Source organism: Arachis hypogaea, chromosome 14 (assembly GCF_003086295.3).
Source record: "Arachis hypogaea cultivar Tifrunner chromosome 14, arahy.Tifrunner.gnm2.J5K5, whole genome shotgun sequence".
In the NCBI taxonomy this organism is placed as follows: Eukaryota; Viridiplantae; Streptophyta; class Magnoliopsida; order Fabales; family Fabaceae; genus Arachis; species Arachis hypogaea.
Genome location: NC_092049.1, coordinates 7,311,572 through 7,328,097, shown reverse-complemented (window position 1 = coordinate 7,328,097; position 16,526 = coordinate 7,311,572). Strand labels below are relative to the sequence as shown.

Below are 16,526 nucleotides of genomic sequence, written 5' to 3'. Positions count from 1 at the left end.
TTAAAACAAAGATTTATTGAATGATATTGATATGTAATTATCCAATTCACATAAAAGGCTGCATCATTGCCACAGTTTATAAGATTAGCTCATACTCACATAAATAAAATAGAAAATATAAGTATAAAAGGTCAAATAAGAAAAAAGTGTACATTATTAAGAATGAATTGAAGTTATTAGAAGGTTGATTCCAAATTCTAATATGCCCTAACTATCTTTTCACTAAAATGTACTTTTGATTTGTGTGTGTATTTCTCACCCTCAACTCTACATGAGTTTCGTTGCCTTTATGGAGTCCAAAATGCATTATGTGAAAGTTAGACGCATAATAAATTATAGGAAAAGTATAGGAACTAAGTGTGTAATCAGCCAATAATTGAACAACTTAATTAATTATAATTATTAATAATTAATTTTTAAATTTTTAAATTTAAAATTTAAATAATTAGAAACTGATTAATTAAACTTAATTAAAAACTATAAAAACCTTCTCATTCTCTTGTATAGTAACCTACACACTCCCAACAATAATACACATAGATTCTCTCTCTCAAAAAGTTCGTCGCCGAAGAAGTAAAACCTGAAAGCTCATAAACCTGAAAGCTGAGAAAAAGGAGGAAACTTTTTTATAAATCGGTTCTTCCAGTCAAAATTTGGACAACAGTGTTGTCTCATCGGACACCACTGAGATGGAGAAATCAAAGGCAAGTTCTGGCGGCGGCGGCGGCGGAGGTGGAGGTGCTATCAACGGTGATGGTGGTGATCAGAATCTGAATGGTGTATTCAACCAAGATGGAGGTGCAAACACTGTTGTGTCAGTCCCTAACTGTAATTACAAGGCTCAGGTGGGTCAGATTTGAAATGGGTTTGATGAAAACGGTGTCCAGGGTCAACAGATGGTGGTCAATAATGATGGGTATGTTGGGTATGTTGGGATTAATGCGATAAGGAATGGGGAGAACTGTGATGAGAGTTATAAGAGGGAGATGAGGGATTTGGAGGAGCTTTCATTTTGTCAAAGTTGAACCCCATGGCTGAGGAGTTTGTGCCGCCGTCGCTCGCCAACAGTCACGGTTACTTGGCTGGTCCTGGTGGTGCTGCTGGTTTTGGATTCGCCAACAATTTTGCGATGTCGATAGAGGTGGTGCAGTTTTGCGAAACGTACAATCTAGTTCAGTTTTAGGAGTTGTTCAAGGAAGAAGGAGTGGTGGAGCATGGGCTGTTTTTGAACAATCATAAAAATATATAAAAAAAATCTATTTAATATAAAAAAAATATCCTAATGCTTAACAAAAGAAATGTCCAGTTATAGAATTTAAAAAAAAAATCATATAATTCTTAAAAAAATAGAAATATCCACATCACACTACAACAAATTCAGGCTGAGGCAACCCTTTGAAAACGTTGCCTATAATACGAAAAAGTGTTGCCTTTGATCAAAGGCAACACTTTCCGACAAAACGCAACGCTTTTTAGGGGGTTGGCTATACGGCCGTTACCTTTGGTCTAAGGCAACGCTTTTGTATATCAAAGGGAACCCTTTTTATGGCAACATTAAAAAAACGTTGCCTTTTCTACAAAAAAAAGTAACTCCACAAAAGGGTTGCCTTAGGGGACCCAAACACAACGCTTTAGATAAGACTTTATAGCAACACTTTTTACGAGTTGTATTTTCTAATATATAAAGCAACACTTGTCCAGATTTTTTTAAGTTGCCTTTTCATATACCTAAAGCAATACTTATATAAATTTTTTCTGGTTGTTTTTTCATATACCTAAAACAACACTTGTCCATGTTTTTTTTAAAGTAATATATTTTTCACCTTTGTTATATGTATATGACATTTGAAGAATATATAGCACACACTAATAATATTTAAATATTTAAATTCAATTTAATCAATATAAGAAAAATAAGCTAATAATATATATTGCATATATATAGAAAGGTCTTCCAAGTGTCAATTAACATACTTGCTAAGTTACGAAGTCAAATAAATAAACATAAGTAACAAAATATATATTTTTCCTGCCGTGCGATATTGCAAATTTGGCAATGCACCTTGCATGTGTATTTCATCACCAATAAGGTAGTAATCAACACACTTACATCCCTTGAAAAAGGAACCTAATTCTAAATCTCAGCATACCAACTAATAGAAAACTATAACCGAACTACTTTCTTGAGATCCTGTGGTGCTATTCACAAAATTCGATGGTCACAAGTAGGATATCAACTTGTTTCCATTTGTTTCCCACCTTTCTCACCATTTGATTTTGTTGCTTCAGAACCATTGGCATCTTCAGGGGGTGGTGGCAATGTTCTCTTCACAATCTCAACTATTTCTGTGAGCTCTTCATCCGAAAAATGAGTATCATAACACTCTATGATCTATGTAACAAAAGCAAAGCACACCAAAACTCTAATTAGAACTACTCAAATAAATGCTAAACACAAGTGAAGATAGATAACAAACTCAAAAGCATATCACCGAGTTCATCAATTGTCAATGTCAAACATAAAAATGACATAACATACCAGAGTGATTCTATGGCTTAATAATTCATGCACCATCATAATTACTTTTCTCATTTCAAAACAAATGCAACCAATCAAGAATTGACATACCCCAAATTCACATTGAACAAGAAACTTAGAAGACAAGGTTTTGTCATTTATGTTATAGGCTACAAGGACTTAGATCATGGCTTTTAACACTTTCCAAGAACTCATTGAAACAAATGCAACCAATCAAGAATTGACATACCCCAAATTCACATTGAACAAGGAACTTAGAAGACAAGGTTTTGTCATTTATGTTATAGGCTACAAGGACTTAGATCATGGCTTTTAACACTTTCCAAAAACTCATTGATGCTCTCTCTTGTTTGATCACCAGCAGCAGTATCAAAAGTAAAAGGACTGCTTTGTAGTTGAAACAAGACTGACAAAAAGAAAATCATACCATGTTCGTCCAGTCTGATAGATGTTCCCCTACAGAAACTAGAGCCTTATTGCAATGCAGCATGAGAAGACACTATGCCAGCTTTATTGATTTGATCCTTGAAGAATCGTAGCTTCCGTGACATTTCCGCACATTGCTTTACCTGCCAAAAGTGGATTGTGTTATCCATTAATAACAGAATGGACAACAAATAAAAAATATTATTTAAAAAAGAAAAAAGAAAGTCATTACTTCTGAAGATAGATAACATATATCTAGTTCAGTAAAATTATAAACTAAAAATTACAGGAAAGCACTAAACAAATGTTAAGAGCATATTAGCATAAAGAACGTCAACAAATTGAAACATAAATAAATGGATAGCAACATAAAGAACGTCTTATGAGCAACAAGAACAAGATCCAAAGAATTCCAATAATGTTAAGAGCAAGGATAGTTCAATATATTACGTATGCACATGAAGATGGAAATTGCGAAAGTTATTTATGTTATGAGAAGCACTAACATTGTCTTTCTTAGTTTTCAAAATACAGCACTAACATAGATACATAGTAGTAACAAGTGCAGAAAATTAGCATTAGCATAATAAACAAGGCAAAGAAAAGTTCTAACTTCATTCATGGTTATGCTGAGTGAGGTTCCACCAACTGACCTTCCTTTACAACTTTGCGATGATCCAACCCAACAGAATCGAAATTTAGATGTGGGAAAAGGTACCGAACTTGATCAACAGCGTTCTGAAACGACATCTTCATCGATTTGTTCCATTTTTTAAGAAATGTTCCACCACATCTTAATTCTGAGCCAATGTTAAGCTAATATACAAAGGTATTTGTGAGAATAAATAGCATGAAACTTTGTAGTGCCTTTTTAAATTAAAAAAATAGAAAAAATGAGGCTTAATCATCCATTTAGTATTCAAATTATAAAATGGATTTTTTAAATCCAAACAATTTAATAGTAAATAACTAGCAACAAACCTATGGCTAGTTGAAACAAATGAACATGCCAATTAATCACCATGCCATGACTAATAAACACCTCTAAAAAGTTATTTTACAATTCAAAACACAATTACACAAGTTCTATGTAAAATTTGCACATACCTCAAAAACATTAGAATACCTCAGAAGGTTTAATACCCCATTAAAACACTCGCAGTCGAAATTGAGGCAAGCCGTATGCTCCAGCGGCTAGAATTCCCAAGCTACACCACATATTACATTAGCTATCTCCCTACAAGACAACTATGATGATATATATGACATCAAATAGCAGTCAAGAAAACTAAAGAAAAAAACAGACACCCTGAAAATTAAAATTTTAATAGTGTCACAAACTTCCTTTTCGTTCCTTCTTTCTTGTTCTTTTCCCTTTAACTTGAATCCTACTGAAAAGCAGTAAAAAACTTGAAATTCAACAAAATATCAATCAAGCCAATCCATACAAATTGAAATTCCAGACTCAAGAATCATAGTAGCATGCTTAATTACCTATGAACTAAGACAAATGCTGATAAGAAATCCTAATTTTAATCTAAATTAACCTAATTAGCAAAAATAAGTTTGACTAAATAAAATCACTAAGTAAAAATTAAAATCTAACTAAAATCTAATGAATTAAATCAGAAAACAGCAAAATTGGTTTTTGCAAAAACCTGAAAATTGAAGAACAGAGTAACAAGAAGGCAGTGGTGAGGAGGTTACAGTTGAGGGGTGGTCGCCGTGTTGCCAGAGCAATAGACCAGCAGAGGGGTAGTCGCCGTGTTGCGTCAAAGCTCGCCAGCGGAACAGAGGTTGCTACGGTTCTACATGCATCTCCGGTTCGCGAAGAGGAGGATGCGAGAAAAGAGAAGAAGAGGAAGAAGGAGAAGAGAAGGAAGAGGGGTTTCTCGCCAGTGGTGGTTCGGCGCAGAACGAGGAGCGCACCGCGCCGTCGCCCTGGAGAAGCCCGCGTGGAGGAGAGAACCGCACCGTCGCCGTGGAGGAGAGAACCGCACCGTCGCCGTGGAGGAGCTGCTGTCGCCATTAATGTCGTCGATTATTAGAGCTGAGTAGCTGACAGTGGAGAAAGGAGAGGAAGGGTTCGTGCGTGGGTGTTACTGGTGGCTTGGACGCTTGGTTATTCAAGGCTTAGGTATTCTCTTTCAAATGAACTCATAAACAAATATGTTTTTTTTTTTTAAGTTATTTGATAGAAAAAATAATTGGTGGAAATATGATTAAAGGTTTCTCTAAAAGTTTTAATTATGAACAATTTTAGGTAGTCTTTTATAAATATTATTTGTTAAATTTTTTTGACAACCTTTATAAAATGTTGCATTTTTATTTAAAATTGTTGTCTTAAAGTTTTTATATTACAACATTTTGTAAATGTTGTTTTAGATATCAAAGACAACTTTTTTTATGGGTAACCAAAAATTTTGTTATCTTTGCCTTACTCAAAGGCAACTCGTCAAAGATGTTGTCTTTGCCTATTTAAGGCAACTTTTGTTAAATGTTGCTTCGAATAAGAGTTACCTTAGACCAAAAATGTTGTAGTGTCAGTAATACAAAAATTCAAAAAATACATTAAAAAACATCTATTTAGTATGAAAAAAAAAAGCATCATAATGTTTAGCAAAAAAAACATCCATGTATATCAACTTACCTTTGTTAAGATGGATTTCGAAATCAGATCTATTAAAAAGTTGGCAGAAGTTGGCTGGACCCTAGTTGGTTTCCTAGCAGAAGTCTAAATTATAATAAAACATTAGACACTAATTTTAAGTTAGACACAAATATTATCTTTTATTAGTCTAGCAAAACTAGTTAATAATAATGAACTAAATTAGACACTTTTGATTAATTTTTAACAAAATAAATATATAAATTAAAACATACGAAGATATAACTCGTATGAAAAATTATCATAATAACATTCGTGTTGAACTTTTGCTTGTCCCTAAATAAAACCGAATTCAAGACTACAGAAAATAATTTTTTATGTGACCAACACTATTAACATCCATTTACAAAGGTTTTGAAACTAAAAAAGAGACTAATACGGACAAGATACAAATTATTAAAAAGAAAACTTAAAAACACACTTAAAATCATTTTTTTTTTATTATTTGCATCCCTCATCCATGCTAGAAAATTCAACTAAAAAATTTTAAATAATTAGAATTTAATCAAGACCACGTAATTATATACAACCAAATAATGAGAGAATAGAAGTATTAGAATATGCTTATCTCATATAAGTCACTTAATTAATTCTCTCATGCTTATGTTATGCATAATAAAAAACAAGTCCCCACAAATATAGAGCAATTTTACTGTGGATCGGATCAGAAGATTATTCAATTTTCTTTACAAAGTTACGACTCTTATTTAAATATATAATTATGACTTTTAAGGAAGTGTTAGGGCAAATTAAATACACTTTGTCATCATTAAAAATTGTATCCCATAAACAGGTTCAAGAGCCAACGTAACCTTCCCTTATATATATACATGTGAATCAGCGTAGCAGCAGCACAAATAGATTATTGTTTCATCAAAGGAAGGTAGCATGAGAACTTATTGCTGCCTTATTATGCTGTTCCTCTTCCTCTTGGCTCCTCTCTGTTACTCCTCTTCAGCATCGCTTATGAGTGTAACGCCTCCTATAAATTTGAACGTGAAGGAATCTTGGGTGATAGAGATAGCGAAATTCGCAGTGACAGAGCATAACAAGAGATCTAGTGCGAACTTGAAGCTAGAAAAACTGCTTAGTTGCAGAGCATCCTCATCGGCATTTAGCAGCACCTACACCCTCGAGCTGTTGGCCAACAATGGAGCCGAGACTAACAAGTACACGGCTCAATTACTTGAGATCATCACATCCTCCACCTACAAGCTACAGACCTTTGAACTTGCACCATTTCCTCCTCCTCCTCTATAAATAAACAATAAACCCTTCATAATCAGTGCTACTCATCTATATGCATGTTCAAGTAGCATTCTTTATTGCTCCCACTATAATAAATATGTATTAAAATTGTTGTTTTTACATGATACAAAAGACATACTATTTATAAAAATATTACTCACTAATTTCATAAATATTTATTTACTAACTACTAACTTTCAACTACTTATTTTTAACTTTCGTTTTACTTGATCATAATATATTTTTTTTGAATAATGTTTGGGATTTATTTTTTTTAGTTACTATCCCTCAATTTTATTAAATTATTTTATTTATATTAAGTTTTAGATTTTAAATTATAAATTTTTTATTTTAAATTTTAAATATTTTAAAAAAATTATAATTAAAAATTAATTCCCTGTATATAAAGATAAGAGAAAATAATAAAAAAAATAAATTGTATATATTTAAATGGTGTGAAATAATATAATATATAAAGATATTTATAAATATTAAAAAATTTAAAATAATATAAATATAATATCCTATAAGTTATAATAAATATTCTAACATGAAGGAACGGGAAAAAAGAATTACATTTAACATTCAATTCGACTAAGAGAAAAGGAAAAGTGATTGCTAATTTGAGGAACCATTCCAAAATTTTTATCATAAAAGTATAAAATTGAAAAAAAATAAAAAGGAGAAATGATATTTTCTTTTACAGCATCTACTATGTAAAAAAATTATTTCAATTAAAAATACACTAAAATTAAATCTTTAAAATAAATTAAATGATGAAATAACTTTTTATCGTTATAATTTTTTTTATGTGAATTAGATGCATTTACTTTTTTAGTAAGTGCACTATCATTTCAAGTAATAAAATAATAAGTAAATTAAGGATGACAAAACTCTCCAAGACGCAAGAATCTCTGTAGAAGAAGCTCAGCAGAAAGGATTGTCCCTCACTGATGGAGATAAGGTATAATTTTTTATATTAAATATAATTTTAAAGAGTCTAATAACTAACTAGAGAAGCAGTTTCTAAGAGTCAATTTCAATCAATTTCACTTTACTATTTCTTTTGGATTGCTTACTTGAAAAATTGAGGCCACATGCTTTTAATTAACTAAGTTTTAAAAATGGTAGTAATAGGTGATTGGCATGCCACTTTGGACCCCTTCAATATTAAAGGATCCTTTACAAATACAAGTAATAATCGAATTTTGAATATTTCAGTATATATAAGGTCATTGCTACGAGACATAACATAGTGTTGGTGATTTCTGGTTGCAAGTTGAACACAATGTGGATCCTCCAACTATTCTAACATCCTCTGATTCTGCTGCTACCAGGTACCTTATGAAAGCCATTAATTAAAGACTATTAACTTTATGTATAGAATTTGTTTCCAATTCTATGTCTTCCACCCCACATGTAGTAGTGCTGGTGAAGAAAGGCATGTAGAAATCAAGTGGGATGAGATTGGATTCGGTATAGTTTCAACTGACTTCATGTATGTCATGAAATGCTCAAAGGGAGAAGACTTTGGAGATGGAAGCTAAGCCTCATTCCCTATGGAAACATAGAGCTCCCTCCATCTGCTGGAATCTTAAATTATGGACAGGTTAGAAATTAAAAGGACACAGTATACAACATATAATAATCCTTCCTCTATCATACCTTCATTCCAATATATATCGAAGTTGTTATTATGTAGGGAGTGCTTGAAGGGCTAAAGGCATACAGAACAAAAGATGGGAGTATAGTGCTATTTAGACCAGAAGAGAATGCAAGGCGCATAAAGATAAGAGCAGAGAGAATGTGCATGCCATCTCCATCTGTTGAACAATTTCTGGTGCAATTTTTTATGATATTTTGCAAGTGGTATGTCTCTATTCTGAATGTTTGTTTCTTTTCTGTTTGGCTGGAACTGATGACTGATAGGAGGGTCAAATAATAATGCTTTTCAAATGCAAGCGGAGATTCAATTTCTTTCGCCACTCGTTCCTGTTCGTCAATTGAGCTTCTTCAGGTTGCTGGTCCATCATGGGCACCCTTTGCTTCTTGGATCACTGGTTGGTAAGTCAACCTTTTTCCCTTCTTTGCCTTTATATGCTTTCTTTACCAATATAGAATTCCTTAATTAATAATGCCATGTTCTATATTGGTAAATAGCAAAATAACTAGAAATGTTGATGTTATGGTTGTTTAAAAAAATGTAGTTTTTTGGATTATTAGTGGGATTTTGGAACCTGAGGATTAATGGCCATATGTCTTTTTATAGAATGCTTTGAAGTTTGGATTTTGATATAGGGACCATGTAACTAAAGCGGTTCAAATTTGAATATTTAGCTTCTCAGCCTAAGAGTTCTAGGAAGTTAGATCACAGAGCTCTGAGTTGAATAGTTTTGTTACTGCTTACACCAAATCAACTTCTGCCCCTCACTTAATTATCTATTGAATTGTATTTTCAAGTGAAAACTCTGAATGGTGTATGGTGTATTTCATTTCAGTGAGAAATGTATGGTTTGAGGCCTTATACAATTGTCTAGAAAATTCATTATTCATTTCTTACTTTTATTTTTTATCTAACCTGCAACTTTGATGTAGATATATGATCACCAGCATCACATGGGCCTTCTCATAATGGAGAGAAGGGAATTGGCTTCCAAGTATGAGCAAGTTAAGACCTTGGCTGAGTCTTCTGAGTTAATGCATAAACATGATTCAGCCATGACTAAATCTGCTTTAACTGAAGCAAGACAACGCGAAGAAAGTTTGAAGAAGACAGTAGGTGTTGTATAGGGTATTGATTTTGTATAGTATTTTGATTTTTTGTTATTGAATTTGGGGTTAATAAATCTAAAAGGCATGGTCCCATGTTGGATTTTTAATATAGATATAGGGAATTAGATTGGAGTCATATTGGAACATAAAGTGGTGTAATAATAGAACCTTGGTGAGTCATATTTGATTTTTTGTTTTCATGTAACAGAGAAGGTATCTTTGCTAGTGGAGCTGCCGATGATGCTATACGTCTTTTTGGTGAGTCATACTCTCTGATCTGATAGATCTCACATTCTCCTCCATCTCTTTTCGTCTGATGTGATGAACCTTTGTGGGCCTAATTCAGCAAATAATATTTTATATTACTTTATTTGCTGGATCAATACAACACACCTTTTTAATCACACAGGACTGAGTTCTCTTTACCACCTTTGATGACTCTGGTAAGCAATTTAAATCTCTTATACCCCCACATTTTCCTTTTACTTCAGGTTGAATGACTTTCTTATCAGAAGAATATAAAGTCTATTGGTTAATATTCTGACTATATATCGTTTTTTAGTTACTAGGAGAACCAGGAACTGGTGGTTCATCTACGCCATCAATGGTTGGTGCTGTAAAAAAATAGCAAAAGTCTGACCCTCAGAAATCCCTGGACACATGGAGAAGACTGTCAGAGGCGAATTCGCAGTTAGAAATTCAACTGAACTTTTTGAGTAAATTAGCAAAGGAACAATGGGATGCATATAAATCTGTGATTGATAGCTGCAGCAAGCTCAGATCAGAAAAGGTATTTCTTTCAAATCATTTGTGGTTGTTTAATTAATGGAAGTAACATCAAAATTAGAATTTTTACTCCTGTGGATGTAGAGTAAACTGATTGATAATGCTCACTGTTAAATAACTAGAACATTTTGGCCTTATGGTATGCCTTGCATTAGATTAAATTTCTACATTCCTGTTTATTAGTTATTTTAATGAGATAGGACATCTTTACTATTAGACTTATACAATTAAGTTGACTTTTGATGGATTTGAAAGAGATTATATATCCAACTTTACTGTTTGCCTGGTTTTCAGTTTCAAGTGGTGTGACTGAATTTCTAATGCACATATGTGATATCATGTTCTTGAGACTACACTTCAGGCTCTCATGTTCTTGCTTTTCTTCTTGTGTTGATGTTGAAAATGCAATTCTCACAGTGGATAGAGCAAGCTTTTGAACCCAACAAGAAAGCAGTTATTAAAGCATTGCTAGGTGCAAAAGAAGCTATGCTTGGGATTAGATATCATATGCGCCTAATGGGTGAGGCTGCAGGTGTTCCTGTAAGTTCCTTTCATTGATTTGGCACTTATTATTAGGTTTCTTCTATTTGAATGATGTTGATTATAAATTATATCTGCTGGTAGAATATCACTACTCTTTCCTTGCAATTCATGCAGATTAAACCAGAATCACAAATAAAACTTTTAGATGCTACACTGAATTTGGAAGGAGTGTTGTTGGCTGGAGTTCCAGAAGCAGGAGGATTTGATGTTGTCTTTCCTGTTACTTTGGGAGATTCAAGCAGCAATGTGACAAAAACATGGAGCTCACTCAATGTTCTTGCCCTTCTCGTTAAAGAAGATCCTTGTGGCGTTTCTTTAGAAAGTGCTGACCCTAGAACAAATGAAATCACTTCAGCTGTATCTTCAATTCATATTGAAAAATTTATTGTAAATATTGTTTATTTTTAATACGATGAATTTGTTTATTTTTTGAAATATTGTAAATATTCGAATATAAATTAGATAAAAATTTGTATTAAATTTATATTTATTTTGTATAAAAACAAGTTTATTTTGTAATTAGAAAAAGTAAAAAAAAAATTATATTTTACCTTACAGACGGATTTTCTGTCTGTAATCAGAATTTTCCAAAGTTTAAATTACAGACAGAAAATCCGTCTAAAAATCTGTCTGTAATTATAGACGGAAAATCCATCTGAAAATTCGTCTGTAATTACAGATGGAAAATTCGTCTGAAAATCTGCCTATAATTACAGACAAAAAATTCGTCTGAAAATCCGTCTGTAATTACAGACGAAAAATCCGTCTGTAAGTTTGTCGCCTTCAGGAAATGGAGGGAGAATTTACAGAGGGAAAATCCGTCGGTAACTAGTAAAAATCCGTCTGTAATTTTCCGACGAAAAAAAATTCGTCGGTAAATAATTTTCAACGGGACTTTTACAGAGGGACAAAATTCGTCTGTAATTTCATCGGTAACCAAAAATCCGTCTATTATAAAGACTAAATCTGTCTGTAAATCTGTCTGTATTTATCCATTTTCTAGTTGTGTAGTTAACTAAATCACGATTTACATAGTGCAACAATAAAACGAAGTAAACCAATTAATGCTAATAAATTGAATGAGCTTGTGTGGATTTACTCCTTGCTATTAGTCACCTGTTAAATCGAATGGGATTGTTTCGATTTACATGCAACATGCTAATAAATAAATCGAATCCACATGGTTCGATTTACTATGTATTTACCAATATATATAAATGGATTTATGTTAATTCTATGGTGCAAACCTATATAAATAGGAGTTGAAATTAATTTATATTTGGCAATTCTATACTAAAATTAATTTTAATATCATAAATATTATTTGAATAATATTAGTTAAAATCACTTTTAAATAGATAATTACTAAAAAATACGATATTAAATTAAAATATTATTTTTTTAATATATTTAATCTTTTTTTATATTTTTTTAGTATATTTTTAATATTATATAATATTTTTTATTCTATTTTAATATGCTATAATTTTTTCTATTATAATAAAAATTAATATTTATTTATTAACTTAAAAATAACATATAAAAATGGATAATTCTTTTAATTATTTTTTATAATAAAAATTAATATTTATTTATTCAATTAAAAATAATATATAAAATAACATATTTTAGTACTCTTTTTAAGTATTCTCAATAATTTTTTTTTATTATTGTTATAGTGAGAATCAGCCTATTTCGAATTATTATGGGACTCGATGTATGTAAATCGAAACAATTATGTATTAATATATAATACAAGTGTGTATTAATATTCGAATTTTTATTATAAAAAAAATACTTAAAAGTTATCAATTTTTATATGTTATTTTTAAGTTAATAAATAAATACTAATTTTTATTATAATAATAAAAAATTATAATATACTAAAATATAGTACTATAAAAAATATTATATAATATAAAAAATATACAAAAAAATTATAAAAAAGATTAAATATATTTAAAAAGATAATATTATAATTTAATATCATATTATTAACTAATATTATCCAAATAATATTTACGTTATTAAAATTAATTTTAGTATAGAACTGTCAAACATAAATTAATTTTAACTCCTATATATATATATATATATATATATATATATATATATATATATATATATATATATATATTTAGCATGTTGCATGTAAATCGAAATAATCTCATTCGATTTACGAGGTGACTAATAGCAAGGAGTAAATCGACACAGCTTATTTGATTACTAGAATTAATTGGTTTACTTTGTTTTATTATTGCACCATATAAATTGAATATGTCTGATTGGATTTATTCTGAATATAAATCGATTTATAGTTAACTAACACAATATTCCAATATAAATCGATACACTCCAATTCGATTTACTACTATAAATTGAAAATCGAATCTGTCTAATTCAATTTATATAGATACATGAATGGAAACATTTACGTAATATTTTTTACTTTGAGTAATTTGCGTAATATTTGCATGACTTTAATTTATTTAAGTGTTTTACCCTTGATTTTACTTTGTTATGGAATTGGATATTTATAATTATGTTATTACTTGATTTCCCTATTTATGGATTTATATTGGTTGAATTTCTAACATAATTTTTAGTCTTTTTCAAGATCTTCAAGGAGTTCTCTTAAATTTATATAAACGTACTTATCTCTTATTAGGTATAATTTATATGAATAAAAGATTATTTTTTGTAGAATTTGTGTAATAATCACATAAATTGCGTTTAGTTTGTCTATATATAATTTTTGTTCAATTTATATGGTGTTTAACGTTTATAATTAATAGTTTTATTTACAATTTCTTTGTCAAGTGCATCGTAAATTAACATATCATTTAATAAAAGTATTAAGATTGATTATAAATTCTTATGATTTAAAACAAAGATTTATTGAATGATATTGATATGTAATTATCCAATTCACATAAAAGGCTGCATCATTGCCACAGTTTATAAGATTAGCTCATACTCACATAAATAAAATAGAAAATATAAGTATAAAAGGTCAAATAAGAAAAAAGTGTACATTATTAAGAATGAATTGAAGTTATTAGAAGGTTGATTCCAAATTCTAATATCTTTTCACTAAAATGTACTTTTGATTTGTGTGTGTATTTCTCACCCTCAACTCTACATGAGTTTCGTTGCCTTTATAGAGTCCAAAATGCATTATGTGAAAGTTAGACGCATAATAAATTATAGGAAAAGTATAGGAACCAAGTGTGTAATCAGCCAAGAATTGAACAACTCAATTAATTAATTTTAAATTTTTTAAATTCAAAATTTAAATAATTAGAAACTGATTAATTAAACTTAATTAAAAATTATAAAAACCTTCTCCTTCTCTTATATAGTAATCTACACACTCCCAACAACAATACACACAGATTCTTTCTCTCAAAAAGTTCGCCGCCAAAGAAGTAAAACCTGAAAGCTGAGAAAAAGGATGGAACTTTTTTATAAATCAGTTCTTCCATTTAAAATTTGGACAACAGTGTTGTCTCATCGGACACCACTGAGATGGAGAAATCAAAGGCAAGGTTTGGCGGTGGCGGCGGCGGAGGTGGAGGTGCTGTCAATGGTGGTGGTGGTGATCAGAATTTGAATGGTGTATTCAACTAAGATAGAGGTGCAAACACTGTTGTGTCAGTCCCTAACGATAATTACAAGGCTCAGGTGGGTCAGATTCGAAATGGGTTTGATGAAAACGGTGTCCAGGATTAACAGATGGTGGTCAACAATGATGGGTATGTTGGGATTAATGCGATAAGGAATGGGGAGAACTGTGGTGAGAGTTATAAGAGGGAGATGAGGGATTTGGAGGAGCTTTAATTTTGTCAAAGTTGAACCGCATGGCTGAGGAGTTTGTGCTGCCGTCGCTCGCCAACAGTCACGGTTACTTAGCTGGTTGATCTTGGTGGTGCTTCTGGTTTTGGATTCGCCAACAATTTTGCGATGTCGATAGAAGTGGTGCAATTTTGCGAAAAGTATAATCTAGTTCAGTTTTAGGAGTTGTTCAAGGAAGAAGGAGTGGTAGAGTATGGACTGTTTTTGAAAAATCGTAAAAATATATAAAAAAATCCATTTAATATAAAAAAAAACTTAATATTTAACAAAAGAAATGTCCAGCTATAGAATTTAAAAAAATTCATATAATTCTTAAAAAATAAAAATATCCACATCAGTAATACAAAAAATTCAAAAAATACATTAAAAAACATATATTTAGTATGGAAAAAACAAAAGCATCATAATGTTTAGCAGAAAAAACATCCATGTATATCAACTTACTTTTGTTAAGATTAGTTTCGAAATCGAATCTATTAAAAAGTTGGCAAAATTTAACTGGACCCTAGTTGGTTTCTAGCAGAACTCTAAAACATTAGACACTAATTTTAAGTTAGACACAAATATTATCTTTTATTAGTCTAGCAAAACTAGTTAATAATAATGAACTAAATTAGACACTTTTGACTAATTTTTAACAAAATAAATATATAAATTAAAACATACGAAAATATAAACTCGTATGAAAAATTATCATAATAACATTCGTGTTGAACTTTTGCTTGTCGCTAAATAAAACCGAATTCAAGACTACAGAAAATAATTTTTTATGTGACCATCACTATTAACATCCATTTACAAAGGTTTTGAAACTAAAAAAGGAGACTAATACGGACAAGATACAAATTATTAAAAAGAAAACTTAAAAACACACTTAAAATCATTTTTTTTTTATTATTTGCATCCCTCATCCATGCTAGAAAATTCAACTAAAAAATTTTAAATAATTAGAATTTAATCAAGACCACGTAATTATATACAACCAAATAATGAGAGAATAGAAGTATTAGAATATGCTTATCTCATATAAGTCACTTAATTAATTCTCTCATGCTTATGTTATGCATAATAAAAAAAAGTCCCCACAAATATAGAGCAATTTTACTGTGGATCGGATCAGAAGATTATTCAATTTTCTTTACAAAGTTACGACTCTTATTTAAATATATAATTATGACTTTTAAGGAAGTGTTAGGGCAAATTAAATACACTTTTGTCATCATTAAAAATTGTATCCCATAAACGGATTCAAGAGCCAACGTAACCTTCCCTTATATATATACATGTGAATCAGCGTAGCAGCAGCACAAATAGATTATTGTTTCATCAAAGGAAGGTAGCATGAGAACTTATTGCTGCCTTATTATGCTGTTCCTCTTCCTCTTGGCTCCTCTCTGTTACTCCTCTTCAGCATCGCTTACGAGTGTAACGCCTCCTATATATTTGAACGTGAAGGAATCTTGGGTGGTAGAGATAGCGAAATTCGCAGTGACAGAGCATAACAAGAGATCTAGTGCGAACCTAAAGCTAGAAAAACTGCTTAGTTGCAGAGCATCCACATCGGCATTTAGCAGCACCTACACCCTTGAGCTGTTGGCCAACAATGGAGCCGAGACTAACAGGTACACGGCTAAATTACTTGAGATCATCACATCCTCCACCTACAAGCTACAGACCTTTGAACTTGCA

At 31.0% G+C, this 16,526-nt stretch overlaps 1 long non-coding RNA gene and 2 pseudogenes across 1 annotated transcript; 2 read left to right on the top strand and 1 right to left on the bottom strand.

Annotated features, from left to right (window-relative positions):
- Window positions 1-632: 632 nt before the first annotated feature.
- LOC112742164 (uncharacterized) lies at window positions 633-1,183 on the top strand (annotated as a pseudogene).
- A 1,810-nt stretch (window positions 1,184-2,993) lies between these two features.
- Window positions 2,994-4,233, bottom strand: LOC112740247 (uncharacterized). The gene is made up of 3 exons (XR_003171057.3): window positions 4,073-4,233; window positions 3,619-3,781; window positions 2,994-3,108 (listed from the first exon to the last, which is right to left on the bottom strand). It is a non-coding gene; the product is annotated as an uncharacterized lncRNA (long non-coding RNA).
- Window positions 4,234-7,258: 3,025 nt separating this feature from the next.
- On the top strand, window positions 7,259-11,466 carry LOC112741295 (phosphomevalonate kinase, peroxisomal-like; annotated as a pseudogene).
- Window positions 11,467-16,526: the final 5,060 nt, after the last annotated feature.